At 37.1% G+C, this 14,351-nt stretch overlaps 1 protein-coding gene and 1 pseudogene across 6 annotated transcripts in view; both read left to right on the top strand.

Annotated features, from left to right (window-relative positions):
- Positions 1 to 14,351, top strand: part of LOC121314513 (tensin-3-like) — a 154,118-nt gene that overhangs the window by 105,910 nt on the left and 33,857 nt on the right. The window lies entirely within an intron of this gene.
- On the top strand, positions 4,220 to 5,431 carry LOC121314514 (annotated as a pseudogene).

The following is a 14,351-nucleotide window of genomic DNA, read 5'->3' as shown; positions in this document are numbered from 1 at the left end:
TTTCTTAAACTGGGTTTACACAAAGCTTTTTAAGTTGAAGAACCGCAAGGGCAACCTGCCTCATTTGGCCACCAAAAAAATTTAATAAAAAAAGTAAGGGAATCAAAAACAAAAAAAACAACAACACGGACATAACATTACACAAATAAAAAAAAAAAATAGAAATATACCAACATTCTATAAGAAAGTACTGTGTATTATCCATGTATTATTTACTAAACATTTTTTGAGTGCATAATTTATCATACATGCACATATATAATATATACAAGTTTTCAAACAGAACCATAGCTTCAGGATTTCTGATCCTTATGGTAGTCTGCGAACAGAGCTAAAATCCAGCACTTTAGGTTAATGATATAAAAATTATCACGTCAAAATGTTTAGTACACTACAGCTCATTTACATAAAACCGTCTCCTTTATCATGCCATTCAGGACTGAGAATCTGCAATGTGGCTGATTTAAATTGCAATTGAACAGACGAATTAATGACGGATGATGAATTTGGCTGGAGACCTTGTCCATGGGTGCTGATAGCTATCCGCAGTGCTGGCCGACTAGCGAATACACGATGACATCATATAGTCTAGTGCCGCAGATAGGAAGTGGCTCGTAGGGCCTCCCAGTGTTGTAATCGAGTCACAAAAATTGGGACTCGAATCAAGTCACTAGGGGGTAAGACTCAAGTCGAGTCTTTGACATGCCAAGCTCGAGTCGAATCAAATCACCTACCTGGGGCTGGTCAATTAGAGTCATTCGTTCTGACAGTTCAAAACAGTTTGATTTAATCAGATTCATTTTACAGGAGTAGCAATCTACAAGTAAAAAGCAAAGAACATTTAAATTAAAAATAGAAAATTGGGGTATTCTGGCCTTGTCTTTATCCAAAATGCTGCCAGAGATTCTCCTGCTTGAAACTGCAACTTCAAACCTTTGTCATTCGATAACTCAATCAGTTGATCTTCCTGCATTGTGGATAATGATGCTCTGGTCTTTGAAATGAAAGGATCTCGAATCCATTCCTGTCCATTTCTGGGATCCCTCTCTGTAGGAAAATAATCTTCAAATTTTTCACTCAAAAATTTTAAATGCTGACCAATTATGTCAACCAAATTATTCACGACCTGCTCATTGGCATCACTGAGCGCTTCTAGCAGTACTGGAAACATATTGAAACAATGTTTGGAAACACAATTACTCCATATTTGCAATTTGTTTTTGAATGCAGTGACTTTATCTGCCGTCTGAAACACACTAGTCATTTTGTCTTGCAGTGACAGGTTCAGATCATTCAGTGATGAAAACATGTCAGCCAAATATGCCAACTTTGCAAGCCATTCGAAATCCCTGAAATTCTCAGCCCAATCAGACTTCTTTTCCGTGAGGAACCTGGCAAGTTCCTTTCTTAGCTTGAAAACTCTCTATATTACTTTGCCCCAGGATATTTCTATGTGCAACAGCAGCTGGCTATGTTTTGCACCCATTTCATCGCACAAGCACGCGAACAATCGAGAATTTAAAGCATGGGCTCTAATGTAGTTAACCACTTTCACAACTGTACTGAGAACATTGTGCAATTCTCCTGACATTTTTTTTTTGTCACCAGCATTTCCCGGTGAATGAAACAGTGCATTTACTCACATTCTGGGGCAACTTCTTTCACTTTAGCCACAACACCAGAATGACGTCAGGTCATTGCTGCAGCGCCATCTGTGCAGATTCCCACGCAACATTTCCAATCAAGACAATGACCAGTCACATATTCATTGACAGCCTTAAACACTTCAGCACTTGTAGTTTGGTTGGGGAGTTCGAGAGCACATAGCAGTTCTTCAGTAAAATCTCCCTTGTGTTCAAAACGTACTGTTGTGTGAAATTTAATTACTTTAAATTTAAAAGGAAGTTGATGTGGAAGTAAATAAGGCAATTACTTCACAGAGTAATTTTAAAAGGTCCTTTATTATTTCACACACACACAGACACACACGCAGTTACATACACAGATGCTATACTGCGAACAATGATATCCCTAACGGGACACAACCCAACAAGGTTACATACAAAGATTATATTAATCACAGATCAATACAATCCATGAGACGCAACTTAACTAATTCTTACCCTTCCAAGCGGATCAGGAGAGCCTTTCGACCCTGGTAAGAGAAAGCAGCTGTCTCCAAGAAATTACCGAGCAGGACTGCGCGCTAATCCTCACGGCTGACTCTCATCAGAGCAGAGGAGAACCCCGTCCTTTATAACTTACCAAGTTAGGCTTTTGCATGCGAGAGAGTAATTGGCCAGATCACTCCCTCGAGGCTCGGCCCTCTGAATAAACTATTCCTTTCCCTAGAACATTCTAACCAAAACAAGTTATATAAACGTGACAAAAACAAGTTATATAAGATATGGGGTTCTTATAGGGCAAGGGCAAAGATGAACTCGAACGCATTTCTAGAACTTTCTAAAACATACTTTTTTTTTTATTACACGTACACACAGCAATAAAATTGCTAAGCCGGTAATGCCGGTTGATTCATCGAATTGTAGTGAAAAATATTTTGCATTTTTCAACCAATCTATGAGTTGATCTTCCATGTCTTGAGAAATGTCGTCAATTCTCTGTGCCACTGTATTATTTGAAAGTGGTACACAACTCACCTTTTTGGCTGCAGTTTCACCCAGCACTTCCTGACAGATGTTTTTAACAGATGGCATTATCAACTCCTCACCTATTGTGAACGGCTTTTTAGTCTTTGGAATATGAAGTAAGACCAAGTATGACGCTTTCAGTGCAGCTTCACTTATATTTGCACATTGCATTAATTGTTGCTGTCCCTTTAATTCGTCAAGCTTTCTTTCAAAGAACTCTGTTGGCTTCGATTCCAATTCGGCACGTTTAGATCTTAAGTGCCGAATTAGTTTGGATGGGTTCATTGCATCATTACTAAGTATGTCACCACATACAAAACACTGAGGTTTGGGTGACTCTTCATCGCCACATGAAATAAATCTGAACTTAATGTACGAAACATTGTATTTTCTATTGAAGCCTGATCTCTTTTTCTTTGCTGTTGTCGCAACTCCCTTCTAGTGTTGATCTTCTTCATTTTTTTCATTAACTTCTCACTCATGTTTACGTTTTTCACTGCTGTTGTCCAATCCTGTTTTTTCTGTATTTTTCTTGATAAAATTGTCCAAAGAAACTTGCTTTGACATTATTTTAATAGGTCAACCTTTGAAGAGCAGCACACAGCATTAAAATCTCACTTTGTGAAACGGAGAGTAGATAAATCTAACAATATTGCAGAGTAATCTTACTGAATAACAGGCCGTCATTACGTTACGTTTTCATTGTATGCGTAGCGCTATAACGCAAATGCGTATACAGAAGTATTGTTATTGTCAGAGATATATGGAGTAGCGATAAACACTGTTAAGTTCCTTACTGTACTTGATAAGAGTGAAGTTTGCAACATTGAGATTATACTTTATACTTGAAATAAATAGGCTGCAAAGGCATGTGAGTGTGGTTTTGTATTACTATTCCTCCATTTAAAGAAACAAGCATACACCTTTATTTTTTATGTCCTCTTGCGGACCGGCTGAAATCTCCCTGTGGATCAGCACCGGTCCACGGACCGGCGGTTGGGAACCACTGCTAACACTCCATGCTGCTAACACTCTTCTCTATGTCTCTATGTTGTCATATGTTCCTCTCACTCATAAAGAGTCTGGGCTTGTACGCATCAGAAGAAGGGCTGTGGTTATTGAAAATTAAACTGATCATGTCACTTATTTTATCATAAAAACTATGACTTGAGTCAAGTGGAGACTTTAGTGAATCAAGTCTTTTAAGCAGGGACTCGAGGAGAGTCGAGTCTTTTCTTGCAGGGAGTCGAGTCCAGTCATTTGATGACAATGACTCGAGTCATAACAACTCTTGGGCCACCTCCCCCAAAGACAAAACATTCTGCAAGGTGGCAACAGGGGAGGAGGAGGCCAAACAAAAGAAGTGACATGAATGTAAGCTACACTTAGTTTTTTATTATTCTCCTACCAGATATACAACCAAGTTTTTCATTCAGGACAGAGAATCCGCAATGCGGCTGATTTAAATTGCAATTGAACAGACAAATTAATTACGGATGATGAATTTGGCTGGAGGCCTTGTCCATGGGTGCTGACAGATATCCACAGTACTGGCCGACTACGTCATGTAGTCTAGTGCCTGCTGATAGGAGTGGCTCAAAGTGGCAGGCTTTGCTGTGCTTGTTTGGGCTGTAGAGGAGGGAGATATCTTGGAAGATGATCCTCCCAGAAGAGTGAGAAGACCCCGTGGAATTAACCCTCTGTATCGGTATGAACGTAACAGGAGCAAGACTCTGCATCTGGCAGCTTCATTATTCCTAAGGTGTATATAGACCACCACCACTACTATATTGTCAGGTGTTTATCTGTAATCTATTGGCTGTACATCATAATCACAGATGAAAAAAATGGCACAGTGAAGCCATACCCCCAGTTTAAAGCCAGTGAAGAAGCAAACGCCCTTAGTGCAGCAACTGAAAGGACTGCATGGATGAAGATGCCATCCTAACACTCCTGACAGCCGGGGTCAACAACTAATGACAAAAAACATAGCAGAATACAAACTGCAGAATACAAATCCTTGTTTGGAAAGGATCTGGTTGATGACTTTAAGTGTGAATTTGATGGGAAGTTTGAAAGGCTGATCATTTGGTTCAATGGTGCCTCCAATCCTGTATAATGTCCATGAACTGACACATGCATTAAAGGGCAGAAACCAATGAAAAAGATTTGATAGAAATCCTGGCCTCCGGGACTTCCAGCCAGGTTAAAGAAATGATTGTGGCTTTCAAACAAGAGTACAACGCTGATCTAGAAGAAGCTGTTGCTGGGGACACCGGTGGGCATTTTCAGAGAATGTTGGTGGTCCTATTGCAGTCAAGCAGATAGAAAGACGTCGATGAAGGTTGCATTCAGCAAGATGCTGCTGGGGAACAGAAATGGGGCACCAATGAGGAAAAATTCATCACTATTCTGGGGAACCGAAGTGCTGAACACCTAAGAAGAGTTTTTGATGAGTACATGAAAATATCTGGGTATGAGATTGAAGAAAGCATTGAAAGAGAAACTTCAGGGAGGACAAAGGATCTGTTTTTGGCTGTTGTTAAATGTGCCAGAAGTATTCCTGCTTATTTTGCTGAAAGTCTCTGAAGGGCGTGAGGTGGCACTAATGGCAATAATTTGATCAGGATCATGGTTTGCAGGTGTGAAATAGACATGCTGGACATCCAGAATAATTTCCGAAGACTATTTGCAACCACTCTTTACTTAATGATAAAGGATGATACATAAGGGGACTATACGAGGTCCTCTTTCTTCTCAGTGGAGGTGATGATGCATGAAGCTGCTGAATGAAGAAGCATTTCCAAATATGAAATCAGTTTCCATTTTTTTTTATGTTTATCCCATGCATAATTTTGCATATGCCTTATAAGAAGGATGTTTAAAACAGATTTTTTTTTTTATATATATTTTAATGACTGTAATAGCACATAGGTAATTTAGTACAATATGTGTTAATTGCTTTCTGTTTAAAAAAATAATGAAATTCAGTCATTTAAAATTAGACATAAATAAATGGCAATTGCAAGAAATATGTAGCATTTTGTAATCCAATTTTGCTATGAAACTGAGTAGTATTGTGTTGTTTAGCTATATTGGTTTAAAATAAGCTTTTTGTACGGCAAGGTGTATGAGAAACATAATGAACTGTACAGGTATTTGCAAATGGAGGGAATACAGTGACAAATAAAAACATATTTTTTCACCATTTAACAATGAATTGTATTTTAATTTAACTGCAGTGCTGTATTTCTGTGCCATGTGTCATTCAAACTAAAGTTTTAAACATAAGAGAACAGTAAACAAAGCTTGCTGACACTCCCTTTTCCTTTCTTGCACGCTGGAAAGGAAATGTGTGCTAACATATCATGATTTTATTTCTGGTGGTTACAGTCCTTTTTCAGGGAGGTATGTGCATATAAGCTATATAAAAATGTAATTTTTTAAATCAAAAAGCCTACACTGTATGTGTAATTTAATTAAATATATATGTATATTTTTTAAACTGACATCTCAATATTTCTAACAACCTGATATTTCTCCAGACATGTCCCATAGCCATAATGTGACGGTGTAAACAGACGGTGTATGCAATTGACGTTTTAAGTAGGGGACAAAGCTCATTTACATACCTCTGGCAATTGGTTAGATAAAATGCCTTGGTAACAGTCTGCAATGGTAAATCACATCTAAACCTATTACTGGATGGTAAAATAACCAGGCAGTAGTTTTATAAATCGCATATGGAACTACATTTTCAAAATACTGGCTACCCTACTCGCACATAATTCCCATTACATAATAATAATAATAATAATAATAATAATAATAATAATAATAATAATAATAATACCTGAATCTGAATTCTGTAGGGACAGTGCAAGGTAAATTCTTGAATTAAGTTTGAGAGATTTTACTTAATAGGTGGTCACTTATGCCCTGTGCTGTCGGTAACTTGCAGCAATAATACAGGAGATCTCTGGCACGAATGCCCAGCTATGCTAATTTAATACATTTTGGGGTACAAACATGACTTTTTTTGTCCTGTGTAGGTGTCCATGATATGCGCAGCTTGTGCACAAAGAATTGCATTTTACTGCTAAGGGACAGAAACATGTAGACTTAAAGCAATCAGCTATCCAATGACCAAACACGGAGATAACAAATTTGTAAAGGAGAAAATAAATAGCTTTCTGTGCTTCACAAAGGGCTTTGTATGTATTTATTTTGAAAAGGGCTGCATTTGTATTTGTAGTGGCTTCTGTATTTTTGTATAACCTTGATTATAAAACAACCAAACTTTAAATCACTATCATTTTAGAAAAGTAAAGTGGCAATAATTTGAAACGTTGAATAAATGGTGTCATTAAAAAATAATACAGAATGAAGAGATCTCTAGGTCTCTGTATGCTTATTTTTGGTTCTATTTGGTCAAAGAAGCTTCCTAGGGCTATTTCCAGCAGATCTCAGTTGTTAATAAAGAAGAGCTTGGTACAGCCTTAGTTATAGTAGAAAGTTGCGCGAGGTTAGGTCACAAATGGGATCTTCAGTGCTGAAGTCTCGTGAACATAAGGTACGGCTTTCGGACTTGTTTCCATACAAAAAAAAAAAAAAAAAAAAAAAAAATTTTTGGCCGATTTACCCACCCTTTAAAGCCATACCACATTTGACTGTGCACTTTCTATAGTATAAGGAATGTGTGTGATATGTGTTTGCTATGTCACTTTATCACAATGGAGAGAGAATTTTGAGTTTCTAAACAGCATATGGAAACCCTGCCATTGTTGGCTTGTTCCTCTAAAGCCCCGTTCATACTGGTATGATCTACCCGGGTCAGAACCTACCCAGGCAGGACCCAGTGTCATGCGGGCTGGGTAAGCAATTTCACACTGCCTTTGATAAAACATTAACTGGGTGACAGACGCAAGTAAACAATGCATGTATCAATGCCTCGGAAGCAGCTTTCATCCATGCTTCTTTCGATTGAACCATCTGTCCAAATGTTGATTAGAGAAAATGTTTCTTCATCCCTGCTACAATCCGACTCATGGTGTGTCTCCAGCAACAAAAATATATCTAGACAGAATAAACAGAAACGTTCCTTATGGAAGTGAAACTTTCACGCAGACGTGGCTATTTGTTATTGTGCTGGCTCACGAACCGCTGTCAAGCATTTTGTCTCGCTCAACCTGGGTCAAAGAGTGTCAACCCACATCCAACCCAGGCATGTGGTTTCACGGTACGTGGGATTGTGACCCAGTTAGCCAGGACCCGGGTGGGAGTGCCAGTGTGAAAGGTCCTTTTCTGAAGCAGTGTAATGCTTCTTAGAACTTACTACAACCCATATTATGCTGTACACAACGAAATACACAGCTCAATGTTAAATGCTTGGGATTAAATGTTTAAATGCAAATTTGTTATTACAATTATTTGATAACAAATAGTAAAACAGCATACTTAAATCTTTTTTTTATGTCTTTTTTTATTATTAATTTTTATGTATATTTTATACTGTCCAAAATTAATTGACCAGTTTTTTTCTGGTGTTGTCGAAAAGTAATCTTCTGGAATTTTGGCATATTGAGGAATCCAAGTAACTGATCAAATCCAGATGGGAGCTCAGATCCAGATGGGAGATCAGATCCAGTAGGGAGCTTAGATGGTAATCACAGTCCTTTTGGTGACTGGTTGATTCAGGTTTCACTGGGATTTGACTGGATGCTATAAGACATGCTCTGTCTTTACCATCTATCTGTTTCCATCTTCAAGGCCATCCTATTTTCATCAAGTGTGAACTCTGTATTTGCCTGCTTATCTTTACCAAACTTTAAAGTGTGGTCTTAATATGAAACTGATTGGATTTTACATTGAGAGTACAAAAGGAACATATGACAGTGTTGTGCATATTTACGTTGTATATCTAGGATTTATGTCACAACTGTGTCCTCGTCAATTACCATTAAAGAAAATACCCATTATAGCTCATAATGTAATTATTAACCATAATAAACAGAATACATCAATAAGAACTAGTGATTCTGGCATAATTATCCCTAGATTCATAATAAGAGATTAACAATTAATATTATATATGTTTAAGTATTTCAAATCAATCATAAATGTGTATTTGTTATAAGACAAAAAGAAACCTCACAATCCAGATTATTATTACATTAATTCATATTCTCAAAGGAAGAAGAATAAAGGTTAGGCTTCATAGATAAAAACATATGTGTAAAGAAGAAACAAAGTAAAACATTCATAGAAAATTAATACATTGTTAAATGTTCATAATTGTCCTTGATGTGCTCTCTGGTCATAGAGTTTAGCATTAGTGAAGCAGTCTTAATAGTTCATTACGCAATGTTTAGTTCAGTCACGCGTTACGTATACATGTGCCAGCTTCCAAGTGGCTAAGTACACATATACAATGTTTAGCATCTAGTTGACGCACATGGCTTTAGTCCAGTTATCTGTAAACGCACAGCATAAGTTTAATACTTATTCTGTTGGTGTGATGTTTAAAACAAAGTCTTCTTAACACGGTCATCCTCTCTGTAGAACTTAGTTGTGCAGCAGCGCAGTGCAGTATCTCCATGAAGTCTGTAGGCAAAAGCTTTCATCATTCCGGAGGGAGCCCATCTTCTCCGGGACAGCTTTGAAGAACTTCGGAGTTTGATGAGTTGAGAGCGATGAGATGTTTTGAAGAAAGAGCGAATCCAGAGAGCAAATCCAGAGAGAAAGAAAATCCTTGTTTTGAGTTTAAATAACACAATGTAGGCGTTCCCTTGTACTGTAAACAAATCCTTGTCGGTCCTTCCATTGGTTCACAGTATTTGATAGACAGTTTCATGTCAGACAAAAAGGGTGTGTTAGAAATGGAATGTATTCACCTATTTTATTATCAAAGGATTTTACATTTATCATTTAAACCTCCTATTCAATATAACTTTAGTTACATTCATTAGAGAAGCATATAAATTTCAGTTTCATTCTCTATACAAAATTACGATTACAAGCATATAAAACACATCATAATACAATCAAAGGATAATATTCAAAAATAGTTATTCGTTTATAATATTCATTTAAAATACAATAAACCCTTCAGGTTTATTGGGAAACTTAAAATAACAATTAAACTTGTGTTTACAAGTTATGTAATTAAAAATGATTCTTAAAGCATTTAAACTAACCTTTAACACAATAATGGTACAATTGCATGTTCACTGTAGCTTGGCTTGGCAAGTTTTATGACACCTTAGGAGACTAGACAATCAGATAGCATTTTGGAAGGCGAGCTTCAAAGAGTTAACACAGTTTGTGGCCTGTGCCTTGGTCTAATCAACAAGCTTTGAAGTAGATCTGGTTAAGAATGTTCTGGAATCAGTGTTAACAACCCAATCATCCAGACATGTCACCCAGACAAGAGAATGGATTAAATATCTGGGAAATGCTGATATTAAAATGAATTTAACCAGGAATTTCCTTGACAACAGAATTTACATAAACCACGTGGCCAAAAAATCTGTGTCATTACCAGAATGATTAACTAGTGTCCATACATTTTCTGGGATGTGCTTAACATGACAATACACTTGGAAATTACTTTGTTATAAAAAGGCACAAACCAGACACAAAAATTCAATTATAGTCTTTATCCAGGCAAATACTTAATCTGTGGCAGACTGAGATGACTAGTTATACCTGCATTTCAAATTGTTGTCTAGCATGATAAGCCTTAGCTGTTGAGATTTGTATTTTGTTTTCATGTCTCAGCTGCAGGCATAACAGTTATATTTCTGCTAGAACATTACACTCTGCTTTTTAATGGTAAGCATTCTTTTGTGGAGATAAAATCATTTTTCTACTTGTCTTCCATTCAGTGTCTACTGTAGGTATTTCAGTCCAAGAGAATAGCACTGTCGTATGTTTTTTCTTTCATCACATTGTTTCTTGCTGAAGCTTTTAGACAATAAGAAATTGATGTTAAAAGGAAAAAAAGAGAATCCCTCCATTACAAGAAGTATTATTTTCACACACTTGTGTCTTTTTTTTTATTATGGTCCTACTCTGTTTTATAGTTTCACAGTAAATTTGTTTAGTTTGTTCATTACTCTTTTGGCAAAACTATTCTAATCTCTGAACTGTAAATTATACTGCACATGTGGGAAATATAATATGACTGAGCTTTACTTTGACACCTTTTTAATATAATTCATATTGGTGCCAGGAAGCAAAACAACCTGCATTAACAAAACACCTTATTCACAATATTTTGGTAACTAAAAACAGTACTAAGAGCCGGTTTTTAATGTTTATCAAAAACAAATCCATCTAAAATTACTGGCAGCACAAGTAGTGGTGTCAATTTTGTTTAAAGCCACTTGCTTATTTTTTAGTACAATTGTATCATCTTTCAAATTATTTTAAATGTTATTCAGATTGTATACTACCATTGCCAAATACTGTAGTGTTAAGTCATAGGTATTTACTCATAATGATTATTACTAATGAATTTAAAAAGGTGAAATCATGGGACTCTGCTATACATTACTTTACATCAACATCTCAATTATATTTGCACATACATTTTTTTGTGTTTTAGTCAACAGCACTCCAAATTATACCAAAAAAAAAAAATACATGTGCACTATGAGACAAATGATTCTTTCACACATATAACATGTTTAATTTCCAGATAATTTACTGTCATTGAACACAATGTCTCCTTACCCGTCTGACACACCATGTCCTAGTGTGTTTCTAGAAGAACTTTTATTTTCAGTCTTTTTTGTTGCTGTTGTTGAAACATCGCCTGTAGCCCTAAACCGATAGTGTTAATGTCTGTGACACAAGGAAAAGATGTCAACTGTATTGTTCCCTTGTCTTTGTATGATGGTGCAGTAGACATTTCCCATGAATGTTTTTAGGATCTGCTTTCAGTTGGTGAACTGATGATTTTAGAGTTTGTTATGTTTGTATGATGAAACTAAAAATGTCACAGAAATAATTCATATAATATTTTAATTGTTTTGTTAGCAACAATAGTTTACATAAATAAATGGAGCACTGTCCTGTCTGACGCAACACAAGTTTATGGCACTACCAAGACATACAAATTGTCAATGATCTGTCTACCACTTAATAGCTAGATGTTCATCCTGTAGATAGCACCATTTTGAATTAAAACATTAAAATAATTGGGTTGCCTTCCCTTTGTCCTGTCATTCTCTCCCAGAGCTTTGAAACTGGTAGCTACATCATTTTCATGCAGGGCATTTATTTTTTATCTCTGCAAACACACTTTTACTTTTAGCATATGGTCCAAATCTACAGTATATAATAGTAACCATGTCCTGCAGATGTAAAGTTAATTAAGTTTATAAAAGTAAAGTACTGTCATATAATTGTGTGTGTCATGAAATGTACTGCACTGTGAACAGGTTTTATTTAAGATAACTAAGGGTTGGATGTCAGATAGCCATTGACACTTCACAGGTTTAACAATATATCAGGAATATTGTTTCAGTTTAAATAGAGTTGACTTGCCATACATAACTATGAGATGTAAAGAAAAATATTTTATGTGGTGTTTGAGTGAGAAACCTTGCTCATACACATAGATAAAACTGTTTTTATTACTATTATGACATTGCTAGAGAATTAACTGCAGGATTGTTGAATAGTCTGTGTAGTATGGAGTCGGACTTGAAACTTGTTGTTGGAGGCGGGGCGTCATTCAAGATAGAAGTGAGTGGATTGGCTGGTGCGGAAAAAACTGTAACAGGGTTGGCAGTTTGACTGGCTGGTTTTGAGGCAGGGTGTTGTTTGAATCCAGATTAAGAAAGAATTGTTGACCAGTGATGTCTTTCCTGTTGGTTTGCTGTCCAGTAGCTGTGAATTGAGCCTTCATTATGGTGCCCTGTCACAGACATGATTTTCCTTGTCTCTAGACCAGCTTCAGAAAGTATCAATGTTAGAAGATTAGTTTTAGATTAGAATGTTAAGCGGAACAGGCAGTATTTATGCTTAGATTACACTTCTTAACTGCTTCACAGTTAAGCATTTCAACATTCCAGAGGGCATCTATGCAAAATAGAAGCCCGCTAGATCTGGAAGCTGATTGGCTGTTCACTCTCAATCATTCTCTCCTCTCTCTCTCTCTCTCTCTCTCTCTCTCTCTCTCTCTCTCTCTCTATATATATATATATATATATATATATATATATATATATATATATATATATATATATATATATATATATATACACAGTACTGTGCAAAAGTTTTAGGCAGGTGTGAAAAAATGCTGTAAAGTAAGAATGCTTTCAAAAATAGACATGTTAATAGATTATATTTATCAATTAACTAAATGCAAAGTGAGTGAAGAGAAGAAAAATCTAAATCAAATCCATATTTGGTGTGACCACCCTTTGCCTTCAAAACAGCATCAGTTCTTCTAGGTACACTTGCACAAAGTCAGGGATTTTGTAGGCATATAGTCAGGTGTATGATTAAACAATTATAACAAACAGGTGCTAGTGATCATCAATTCAATATGTAGGTCGAAACACAATAATTAACTGAAACAGAAACAGCTGTGTAGGAGGAATAAAACTGGGTGAGGAACAGCCAAACTCAGCTAACAAGGTGAGGTTGCTGAAGACAGTTTACTGTCAAAAGTCATACACCATGGCAGGACTGAGCACAGCAACAAGACACCAGGTATTTATACTGCATCAGCAAGGTCTCTCCCAGGCAGAAATTTCAAGGCAGACAAGGGGTTTCCAGATGTGCTGTCCAAGCTCTTTTGAAGAAGCACAAAGAAACAAGCAAGGTTGAGGACCGTAGACGCAGTGGTCGGCCAAGGAAACTTACTGCAGCAGATGAAAGACACATCATGCTTACTTCCCTTTGCAATCGGAAGATGTCCAGCAATGCCATCAGCTCAGAATTGGCAGAAAACAGTGGTACCCTGGTATACCCACCTACTGTCCGGAGAAGTCTGGTCAGAAGTGGGTTTCATGGAAGACTTGCGGCCAAAAAGCCATACCTCCGACGTGGAAACAAGGCCAGCGACTCAACTATGCACGAAAACACAGGAACTGGGGTGCAGAAAAATGGCAGCAGGTGCTCTGGACTTATGAGTCAAAATTTGAAATATTTGGCTGTAGCAGAAGGCAATTTGTTCTCCCAAGGGCTGGAGAGCGGTACACGAATGAGTGTCTGCAGGCAACAGTGAAGCATGGTGGAGGTTCCTTGCAAGTCTGGGGCTGCATTTCTGCAAATGGATTTGGGGATTTGGTCAGAATTAATGGTCTCCTCAATGCTGAGAAGTACAGGCAGATACTTATCCATCATGCAATACCATCAGGGAGGCATCTGGTTGGCCCCAAATTTATTCTGCAGCATGACAACGACCCCAAACATACAACGAAAGTCATTAAGAACTATCGTCAGCGTAAAGAAGAACAAGGAGTCCTAGAAGTGATGGTATGGCCCCAAGAGCCCTGATCTCAACATCATTGAGTCTGTCTGGGATTACATGAAGAGAGAGAAGCAACTGAGGCTGCCTAAATCCACAGAAGAACTGTGGTTAGTTCACTGTGTGCAAGTGTACCTAGAAGAATTGATGCTGTTTTGAAGGCAAAGGGTGGTCACACCAAATATTGATTTGATTTAGATTTTTCTTCAGTT

Source organism: Polyodon spathula, chromosome 4 (assembly GCF_017654505.1).
Source record: "Polyodon spathula isolate WHYD16114869_AA chromosome 4, ASM1765450v1, whole genome shotgun sequence".
NCBI classification, from domain to species: domain Eukaryota; kingdom Metazoa; phylum Chordata; class Actinopteri; order Acipenseriformes; family Polyodontidae; genus Polyodon; species Polyodon spathula.
This window is presented reverse-complemented; position numbering and strand designations above follow the sequence as displayed.